Source organism: Staurois parvus, unplaced genomic scaffold (genome assembly GCF_062004578.1).
Source record: "Staurois parvus isolate SC_StPar_1 unplaced genomic scaffold, SC_StPar_1.0 ptg000719l, whole genome shotgun sequence".
Classification (NCBI taxonomy): Eukaryota; Metazoa; Chordata; class Amphibia; order Anura; family Ranidae; genus Staurois; species Staurois parvus.
Genome location: NW_028318515.1, coordinates 1,163,506 through 1,173,634, shown reverse-complemented (window position 1 = coordinate 1,173,634; position 10,129 = coordinate 1,163,506). Strand labels below are relative to the sequence as shown.

Here is a 10,129-nt window from a genome sequence, read left to right as displayed (position 1 = left end):
GATTGGTTTTGTTTAGGCCTCATACACAACGTTTTGAAAACTCTGCTAGAAGCTTTTCCTCCTGGCTGCAGTATTTATGCAGAATAAAAATAGGCCTGGTGTTTGTAAATATGTCTCATGCGTTTACAGGTGGCAAGCGCTTGGGTGTTTATTTCTTTGGCCAGAACAATCATTTATTTCAGGACACCCGTGAGACCCGCACAAATACCTGCAGCCGCACCACCCGCACAAATACCTGCAGCCGCACCTCCCGCACAAATACCTGCAGCCGCACCTCCCGCACATAGGAATGTGGGACCCCCCACAAATACCTGCAGCCACACATAGGAATGTGGGACCCGCACAAATACCTGCAGCCGCACCACCCGCACAAATACCTGCAGCCGCACCTCCCGCACATAGGAATGTGGGACCCCCACAAATACCTGCAGCCGCACCTCCCGCACATAGGAATGTGGGACCCCCACAAATACCTGCAGCCGCACCTCCCGCACATAGGAATGTGGGACCCCCACAAATACCTGCAGCCGCACCTCCCGCACATAGGAATGTGGGACCCCCACAAATACCTACAGCCGCACCTCCCGCACGTAGGAATGTGGGACCCGCACAAATACCTGCAGCCACACATAGGAATGTGGGACCCCCACAAATACCTGCAGCCGCACCTCCCGCACGTAGGAATGTGGGACCCGCACAAATACCTGCAGCCGCTCCGCCCGCACATAGGAATGTGGGACCCCCCACAAATACCTGCAGCCGCACCTCCCGCACATAGGAATGTGGGACCCCCCACAAATACCTGCAGCCGCACCTCCCGCACATAGGAATGTGGGACCCCCACAAATACTTGCAGCCGCACCTCCTGCACGTAGGAATGTGGGACCCCCCACAAATACCTGCAGCCACACATAGGAATGTGGGACCCGCACAAATACCTGCAGCCGCACCACCCGCACAAATACCTGCAGCCGCACCTCCCGCACATAGGAATGTGGGACCCCCACAAATACCTGCAGCCGCACCTCCCGCACATAGGAATGTGGGACCCCCACAAATACCTGCAGCCGCACCTCCCGCACATAGGAATGTGGGACCCCCACAAATACCTGCAGCCGCACCTCCCGCACATAGGAATGTGGGACCCCCACAAATACCTACAGCCGCACCTCCCGCACGTAGGAATGTGGGACCCGCACAAATACCTACAGCCACACATAGGAATGTGGGACCCCCACAAATACCTGCAGCCGCACCTCCCGCACATAGGAATGTGGGACCCCCCACAAATACCTGCAGCCGCACCTCCCGCACATAGGAATGTGGGACCCCCACAAATACCTGCAGCCGCACCTCCCGCACGTAGGAATGTGGGACCCGCACAAATACCTGCAGCCGCTCCGCCCGCACATAGGAATGTGGGACCCCCCACAAATACCTGCAGCCGCACCTCCCGCACATAGGAATGTGGGACCCCCCACAAATACCTGCAGCCGCACCTCCCGCACATAGGAATGTGGGACCCCCACAAATACTTGCAGCCGCACCTCCTGCACGTAGGAATGTGGGACCCCCCACAAATACCTGCAGCCACACATAGGAATGTGGGACCCCCACAAATACCTGCAGCCGCACCTCCCGCACATAGGAATGTGGGACCCCCCACAAATACCTGCAGCCACACATAGGAATGTGGGACCCCCACAAATACCTGCAGCCGCACCTCCCGCACATAGGAATGTGGGACCCCCCACAAATACCTGCAGCCGCACCTCCCGCACATAGGAATGTGGGACCCCCACAAATACCTGCAGCCGCACCTCCCGCACATAGGAATGTGGGACCCGCACAAATACCTGCAGCCGCACCGCCCGCACATAGGAATGTGGGACCCGCACAAATTCCTGCAGCCGCACCTCCCGCACATAGGAATGTGGGACCCGCACAAATACCTGCAGCCGCACCGCCCGCACATAGGAATGTGGGACACGCACAAATACCTGCAGCCGCACCACCCGCACATAGGAATGTGGGACTCGCACAAACACCTGCAGCCGCACCACCCGCACATAGGAATGTGGGACCTGCAGCCGCACCACCTGCACATAGGAATGTGGGACCCACACAGATACCTGCAGCCACACCACCCGCACATAGGAATGTGGGACCCGCACAGATACCTGCAGCCACACCACCCGCACATAGGAATGTGGGACCCGCACAGATACCTGCAGCCACACCACCCGCACATAGGAATGTGGGACCCGCACAGATACCTGCAGCTGCACCACCCGCACATAGGAATGTGGGACCCGCACAGATACCTGCAGCCGCACCACCCGCACATAGGAATGTGGGACCCGCACAGATACCTGCAGCCGCACCACCCACACATAGGAATGTGGGACCCGCACAGATACCTGCAGCCGCACCACCCACACATAGGAATGTGGGACCCGCACAAATACCTGCAGCCGCACCACCCGCACATAGGAATGTGGGACCTGCAGCCGCACCACCCGCACATAGGAATGTGGGACCCGCACAGATACCTGCAGCCGCACCACCCGCACATAGGAATGTGGGACCCGCACAGATACCTGCAGCCGCACCGCCCGCACAGAGGAATGTGGGACACGCACAAATACCTGCAGCCGCACCTCCCGCACATAGGCATGTGGGACCCGCACAAATACCTGCAGCCGCACCACCCGCACATAGGAATGTGGGACCCGCACAAATACCTGCAGCCGCACCACCCGCACATAGGAATGTGGGACTCGCACAAACACCTGCAGCCGCACCACCCGCACATAGGAATTTGGGACCTGCAGCCGCACCACCTGCACATAGGAATGTGGGACCCACACAGATACCTGCAGCCACACCACCCGCACATAGGAATGTGGGACCCGCACAGATACCTGCAGCCACACCACCCGCACATAGGAATGTGGGACCCGCACAGATACCTGCAGCCACACCACCCGCACATAGGAATGTGGGACCCGCACAGATACCTGCAGCTGCACCACCCGCACATAGGAATGTGGGACCCGCACAGATACCTGCAGCCGCACCACCCGCACATAGGAATGTGGGACCCGCACAGATACCTGCAGCCGCACCACCCACACATAGGAATGTGGGACCCGCACAGATACCTGCAGCCGCACCACCCACACATAGGAATGTGGGACCCGCACAAATACCTGCAGTCGCACCACCCGCACATAGGAATGTGGGACCTGCAGCCGCACCACCCGCACATAGGAATGTGGGACCCGCACAGATACCTGCAGCCGCACCACCCGCACATAGGAATGTGGGACCCGCACAGATACCTGCAGCCGCACCGCCCGCACAGAGGAATGTGGGACACGCACAAATACCTGCAGCCGCACCGCCCGCACAGAGGAATGTGGGACCCGCACAAATACCTGCAGCCGCACCGCCCGCACAGAGGAATGTGGGACCCGCACAAATACCTGCAGCCGCACCGCCCGCACAGAGGAATGTGGGACCCGCACAAATACCTGCAGCCGCACCACCCGCACATAGGAATGTAAGACCTGCAGCCGCACCACCTGCACATAGGAATGTGGGACCCACACAGATACCTGCAGCCACACCACCCGCACATAGGAATGTGGGACCCGCACAGATACCTGCAGCCACACCACCCGCACATAGGAATGTGGGACCCGCACAGATACCTGCAGCCACACCACCCGCACATAGGAATGTGGGACCCGCACAGATACCTGCAGCCACACCACCCGCACATAGGAATGTGGGACCCGCACAGATACCTGCAGCCACACCACCCGCACATAGGAATGTGGGACCCGCACAGATACCTGCAGCCACACCACCCGCACATAGGAATGTGGGACCCGCACAGATACCTGCAGCCACACCACCCGCACATAGGAATGTGGGACCCGCACAGATACCTGCAGCCACACCACCCGCACATAGGAATGTGGGACCCGCACAGATACCTGCAGCCACACCACCCGCACATAGGAATGTGGGACCCGCACAGATACCTGCAGCCACACCACCCGCACATAGGAATGTGGGACCCGCACAGATACCTGCAGCCACACCACCCGCACATAGGAATGTGGGACCCGCACAGATACCTGCAGCCACACCACCCGCACATAGGAATGTGGGACCCGCACAGATACCTGCAGCCACACCACCCGCACATAGGAATGTGGGACCCGCACAGATACCTGCAGCCACACCACCCGCACATAGGAATGTGGGACCTGCAGCCGCACCACCCGCACATAGGAATGTGGGACCTGCAGCCGCACCACCCGCACATAGGAATGTGGGACCCGCACAGATACCTGCAGCCGCACCACCCGCACATAGGAATGTGGGACCCGCACAGATACCTGCAGCCGCACCGCCCGCACAGAGGAATGTGGGACCCGCACAAATACCTGCAGCCGCACCGCCCGCACAGAGGAATGTGGGACCCGCACAAATACCTGCAGTCGCACCGCCCGCACAGAGGAATGTGGGACCCGCACAAATACCTGCAGTCGCACCGCCCGCACAGAGGAATGTGGGACCCGCACAAATACCTGCAGCCGCACCGCCCGCACAGAGGAATGTGGGACCCGCACAAATACCTGCAGCCAAACCGCCCGCACAGAGGAATGTGGGACCCGCACAAATACCTGCAGCCGCACCACCCGCACAGAGGAATGTGGGACTCGCACAAATTATTATTATTATTATAATACAGGATTTATATAGCGCCAACAGTTTGCACAGCGCTTTACAATATAAGGGAGACAGTACACTTACAATACATTTCAATACTGAAGGAATAGGAGGGCCCTGCTCGTGGAGCTTGCAATCTAAAGGAAGGGGGAGGTGATACAAAAGGTGATAGTTGTGGGGGATGATCTGGTGGAGGTGATTCAAGTACAGTTCTTAGGTGGAGGTTGGGTAGGCTTCCCTGAATAAGTGAGTTTTCAAAGATCGCCTAAAGGCCGACAGGGTGGGGGCTGACCGGACATGCTGTGGTAGGGAGTTCCAGAGGATAGGAGAGGCTCTGCAGAAGTCCTGGAGGCGAGCGTGGGAGAGGTGATGAGGGAGCTAGAGAGGAGGATATCTTGGGAGGAGCGGAGTGGGCGATTTGGGCGGTAACTGTGGATGAGGTTGGTGATGTAGCTGGGGGCAGTGTTGTGGATAGCTTTGTAAGCGGTCAGAATGTCAATCTCTATATACAGCCGCCAACACCCTACCACATACCAAATACCTGCAGCCGCACCACCCGCACTTAAGAATGTGGGACCTGCAGGCGGGTGCCATTAATTCTAATAGCATACTGGCCGCACTGGAAATTGCAACCGTACTGGGAACCTTGGTTCCAGTGCGGGCTTTGATTTCCAAAGTAGTGCAGGGACTTCTTCCCTGCGTGTCCTGGGGCACGGGAGTCTATACAAACGAATGGCTTCTCGTGTCTGCGCAAATCACGGCCGCACAGGTGTGAACCAGGGTCTAATGCTCAAGCGCTAAATGCGCCTAGTGTTAACATGTGTCTAGATGCAAATATCTCTATATAGTCCTCCCGCGCTCAGAATGTCAATCTCTATATACAGCCGCCAACACCCTACCACATACCACAATGGAAAATTGTTGAATATAATAATTTGGTGCTGCGCTAATAATAATATACTCCTTAATTTAAAAATTCATAAATAACAGAAAACTTCACAAAACGAGCATATAAATTTCAAAATATATAGAATGCACTTGAAAAATCCAAAGTCATATATAACAATGGAACCCCCAAAATAATGAATCTAGAGTGTAACCTAGGTACACCATAAATAGGTGACTTATAAGTGACAATCCTCCTTATCCATAAATGGTGATAAAATAGAATCCCACCACTACAGTGCTAAATTGCACAAAAATACTTGTGATGTGAAAATATACCTACAGGTATATTGCGTGCCAAACTGGTATTGGCTCAAGATCTAACAGAAAAGAACACATAGTGCACATTGGTGAAAATAGGAAACTTTTGAAAAGTGGTTAATAGTGAAAAACCACAAAGCTAATTTGCCGCAATGTAGTTGCTAATAAAATCCTCAAAATTCAGCAGATATGAAACTGATAAAGATAACAGTGACCCCTAATTTGGGATGAAGTAGAAAATTAGTGGCTAAGTGACCCTAATAAAATACTATACATGGTGAAACCCTGATGAAGTCACGTGTTAGCGTGCCGTAACGCATGGAAAGTGGTGACGCAATTTTCGGACGTGCTGATGTAATTTCCGGCGTGGACGCCATCTTGGTACTCCAATAGACATCAATGTAAAGTACACCCACAGCATGTGGTTTCACATAAGGCTTCTCTAAAGTTATATACATGTGAGTGGTCACTTGTATTACCTTAGTAATTTTATTAAAACATCATTACACTATGAGAGCATCTTCCTTTTTTTTTTTTTTTTCTCTCTGGCTGTATGAGGATTTGCTGTTGCTGAGGAGGCTGCCTGCAGTGCCGTTGTCCATCGGTGAGGGGCATTGATTCAACGTTGGACCCTATACCTTCAGGAGGGGGTCCAAGTTCTTGATTGGTGCGGTATTGTTTGAAAAAGCGCTCTGACCCTGTGGGGGTCGCTTCATGGAGGTCAGGGGGCATTTCACCCAGTGTTGGATTTCCTATGTACAGTCATGGCCGAAATTGTTGGCACCCTTGATATTTCTCCAGGAAATCATGTATTTCTCACGAAACGTATTGCATTAACACATGTTTTGCTATACACATGTTTATTCCCTTTGTGTGTATTGGGACAAAACAAAAAAAGGGAGGAAAGAAAGCAAATTCGACATAATGTCACACAAACCTCCAAAAATGGGCTGGACAAAAGTATTGGCACCCTTTCACAACTGCGGATAAATAAGAATGTTACAAGCATGTGATGCTCCTGTAAACTCACCTGGGGCAAGTAACAGGTGTGGGCAATATAGAAATCACACCTGAAAGCAGATAAAAAGGAGAGACGTTCACTTAACCTTTGCATTGTGTGTCTGTCTGTGCCACACTAAGCATGGACAACAGAAAGAGGAGACGAGAACTGTCTGAGGACCTGAGAACCAAAATTGTGGCAAAATATCAACAATCTCAAGGTTACAAGTCCATCTCCAGAGAACTAGATTTGCCTTTGTCCACAGTGCGCAACATTATCAAGAAGTTTGCAACCCATGGCACTGTAGCTAATCTCCCTGGTCGTGGACGGATGAGGAAAATTGATGAAAGATTGCAACGCAGAATAGTCCGGATGGTGGATAAGCAGCCCCAAACATGTTCCAAAGACATTCAAGCTGTCCTGCAGGCTCAGGGAGCATCAGTGTCAGCGCGAACTATCCGTCGACATTTAAATGAAATGAAACGCTATGGCAGGAGACCCAGGAGGACCCCACTGCTGACACAGAGACATAAAAAAGCAAGACTACAGTTTGCCAAAATGTACTTGAGTAAGCCAAAAGCCTTCTGGGAAAACGTCTTGTGGACAGATGAGACCAAGATAGAGCTTTTCGGTAAAGCACATCATTCTACTGTTTACCGAAAACGGAATGAGGCCTACAAAGAACAAAACACAGTACCTACGGTAAAATATGGTGGAGGTTCAATGATGTTTTGGGGTTGTTTTGCTGCCTCTGGCACTGGGTGCCTTGACTGTGTGCAAGGCATCATGAAATCTGAGGATTACCAAAGGATTTTGGGTCGCACTGTAGGGCCCAGTGTCAGAAAGCTGGGTTTGCGTCCAAGATCCTGGGTCTTCCAGCAGGACAATGACCCCAAACATACGTCAAAAAGCACTCAGAAATGGATGGCAAAGAAGCGCTGGAGAGTTCTGAAGTGGCCAGCAATGAGCCCAGATCTAAATCCCATTGAACACCTGTGGAGAGATCTTAAAATTGCTGTTGGGAAAAGGTGTCCTTCCAATAAGAGAGACCTGGAGCTGTTTGCAAAGGAAGAGTGGTCCAAAATTCCGGGTGAGAGGTGTCAGAAGCTTATTGATGGTTATAGGAAGCGACTGATTTCAGTTATGTTTTCCAAAGGGTGTGCAACCAAATATTAAGTTAAGGGTGCCAATACTTTTGTCCAGCCCATTTTTGGGGTTTTGTGTGACATTATGTCATATTTGCTTTTCTGCCTCTGTTTTATATTTGTTCCAATACATACAAAGGGAATAAACATGTGTATAGCAAAACATGTGTTAATGCAATACCTTTTTTGTGTGAAATACTTGATTTTCAGGAAAAATATCAAGGGTGCCAACAATTTCGGCCATGACTGTATAACCTTTCATATACATACATCCATTAAGGACTATAGAACACCTCCACCATTTGGGTGGTTTTGGACTTTTTTGTTTAGGTGATACATTTTATTTCTGGATGAGATTCACTTTGTATGTTGGATGTTTTATTTATATATGATTCTGGAATTTTTTTGACCTATCATTTTATGTGTCACGGATTCACGTGTATGTCACTTATCTCACTATTTATCCCTGCATTTTGGGGTCACGTATAAATAGTTTATTTCCTTTTGTTTTTCTCTTTATGTTTATACGCTGTGTGGCTTATAAACGTTTCACCATATACAGTATTTTATTAGTGTCACCTAGCCACTAATTTTCCACTTTATCCCCAATTAGGGGTCACCGTTATATGGTTCACTTTTATCTTTATCAGTTTCATATCTGTTGATTTTTATTAGCAACTACGTTGTGGGAAATTAGATTTGTGGTTTTTCACTAATAACCACTTTTCAAAAGTTTCCTTTTTTTTTCACCAATGTGCACTATAAGTGTTCTTTTCTGTTAGATCTTTAGCCAATAGCAGTTTGGCACGCAATATACCTGTAGGTATATTTTCACATCACAAGTATTTTTGTACAATTTAGCACAGTAGTGGTGGGATTCTATTTTATCACCATTTATGTTGGCACTATTTATGGATAATAAGGATTGTCACTTAGGCCCCATGTACATGGGACACTTCTGAACAATGCAAACCGACTTCTAGAAAATGTAGGTTAAAAAATGTCTGTTTAGCCACGTTTGCATAACGCGTTTGTGCGTTTGCGTTTAGAAGCGTTTTTTAACCACAAGCCTACAGGGCACTTATACCCCTTCCTGCCCAGACCAATTTTCAGCTTTCAGCGCTGTCACACTTTAAATGACAATTGCGCGGTCATGCAACACCCATATGAAATGTTTATCATTTTTTTGAGACAGAGCTTTATTTTGGTGGTATTTAATCACCTCTGGTTTTTTTTTTCTCTTAAACCAAAAACTACTGAAATGTTTTTTAAAAAACACGTTTTTTCTTAATTTTTGTTATAAAATTTTGTAGGCACTGATGTGGCACTGATGGGCACTGGCAGGTGGCATGGATGAGCGCTGGCACTGATGGACACTGAGAGGTGGCACTGCTGGGGCTACACTGATCATCACTGCCCTGATGATCAGTTCACATGTCCCCTCTGAGGAATGCCGATTACCGACTCTGCTCTCCTCTTGAGCTGTCAGCGTGACAGCTCGTGAGGAGAGAAATGCCGATAACTGGCATTTCCCTATTTACATGTGATCAGCTGTGATTCTATAGTATATATTTTGAAATTTTATATGCTCTTTTTGTGAAGTTTTCTGTTTTATGAATTTTTGATTTAAGGTATATAATTATTATTAGCGCAGCACCAAATTATTATATGCGTCTGCAAGCGCCAATTGTTTGTTTGTTGTTTTTTTTTTTTATGCCAAAACGCTGCTGCTCCTGGATGCATATTTCCTGTCTCTAAACTCTCCTTCCACTAAACGTCTAATATGTGCATGAACACATAGGCTAACATGGAGGGGCATTTGTCTTGCTTGCTCCTTCATCCAGTGTTGAGACACCCTGAGGGCATGTTCACACCAGAACATAGTGCGGGAAAGACGCAGTCTGTGCACGTTTTACCACACATGATCACGGAGCCCTTGAGAGATGTGCACAGATGTCAATAATTATTGGCACCCCCCTCTTGCAAATGCAGTGCATTTGTGGCCACCAAACTGCACACTACCGCAGTAGTC

At 50.3% G+C, this 10,129-nt stretch overlaps 1 protein-coding gene across 2 annotated transcripts in view; it reads left to right on the top strand.

Moving 5' to 3' along the window:
• KNTC1 (kinetochore associated 1) overlaps nt 1-10,129 on the top strand; it is a 306,855-nt gene that overhangs the window by 471 nt on the left and 296,255 nt on the right. The window lies entirely within an intron of this gene.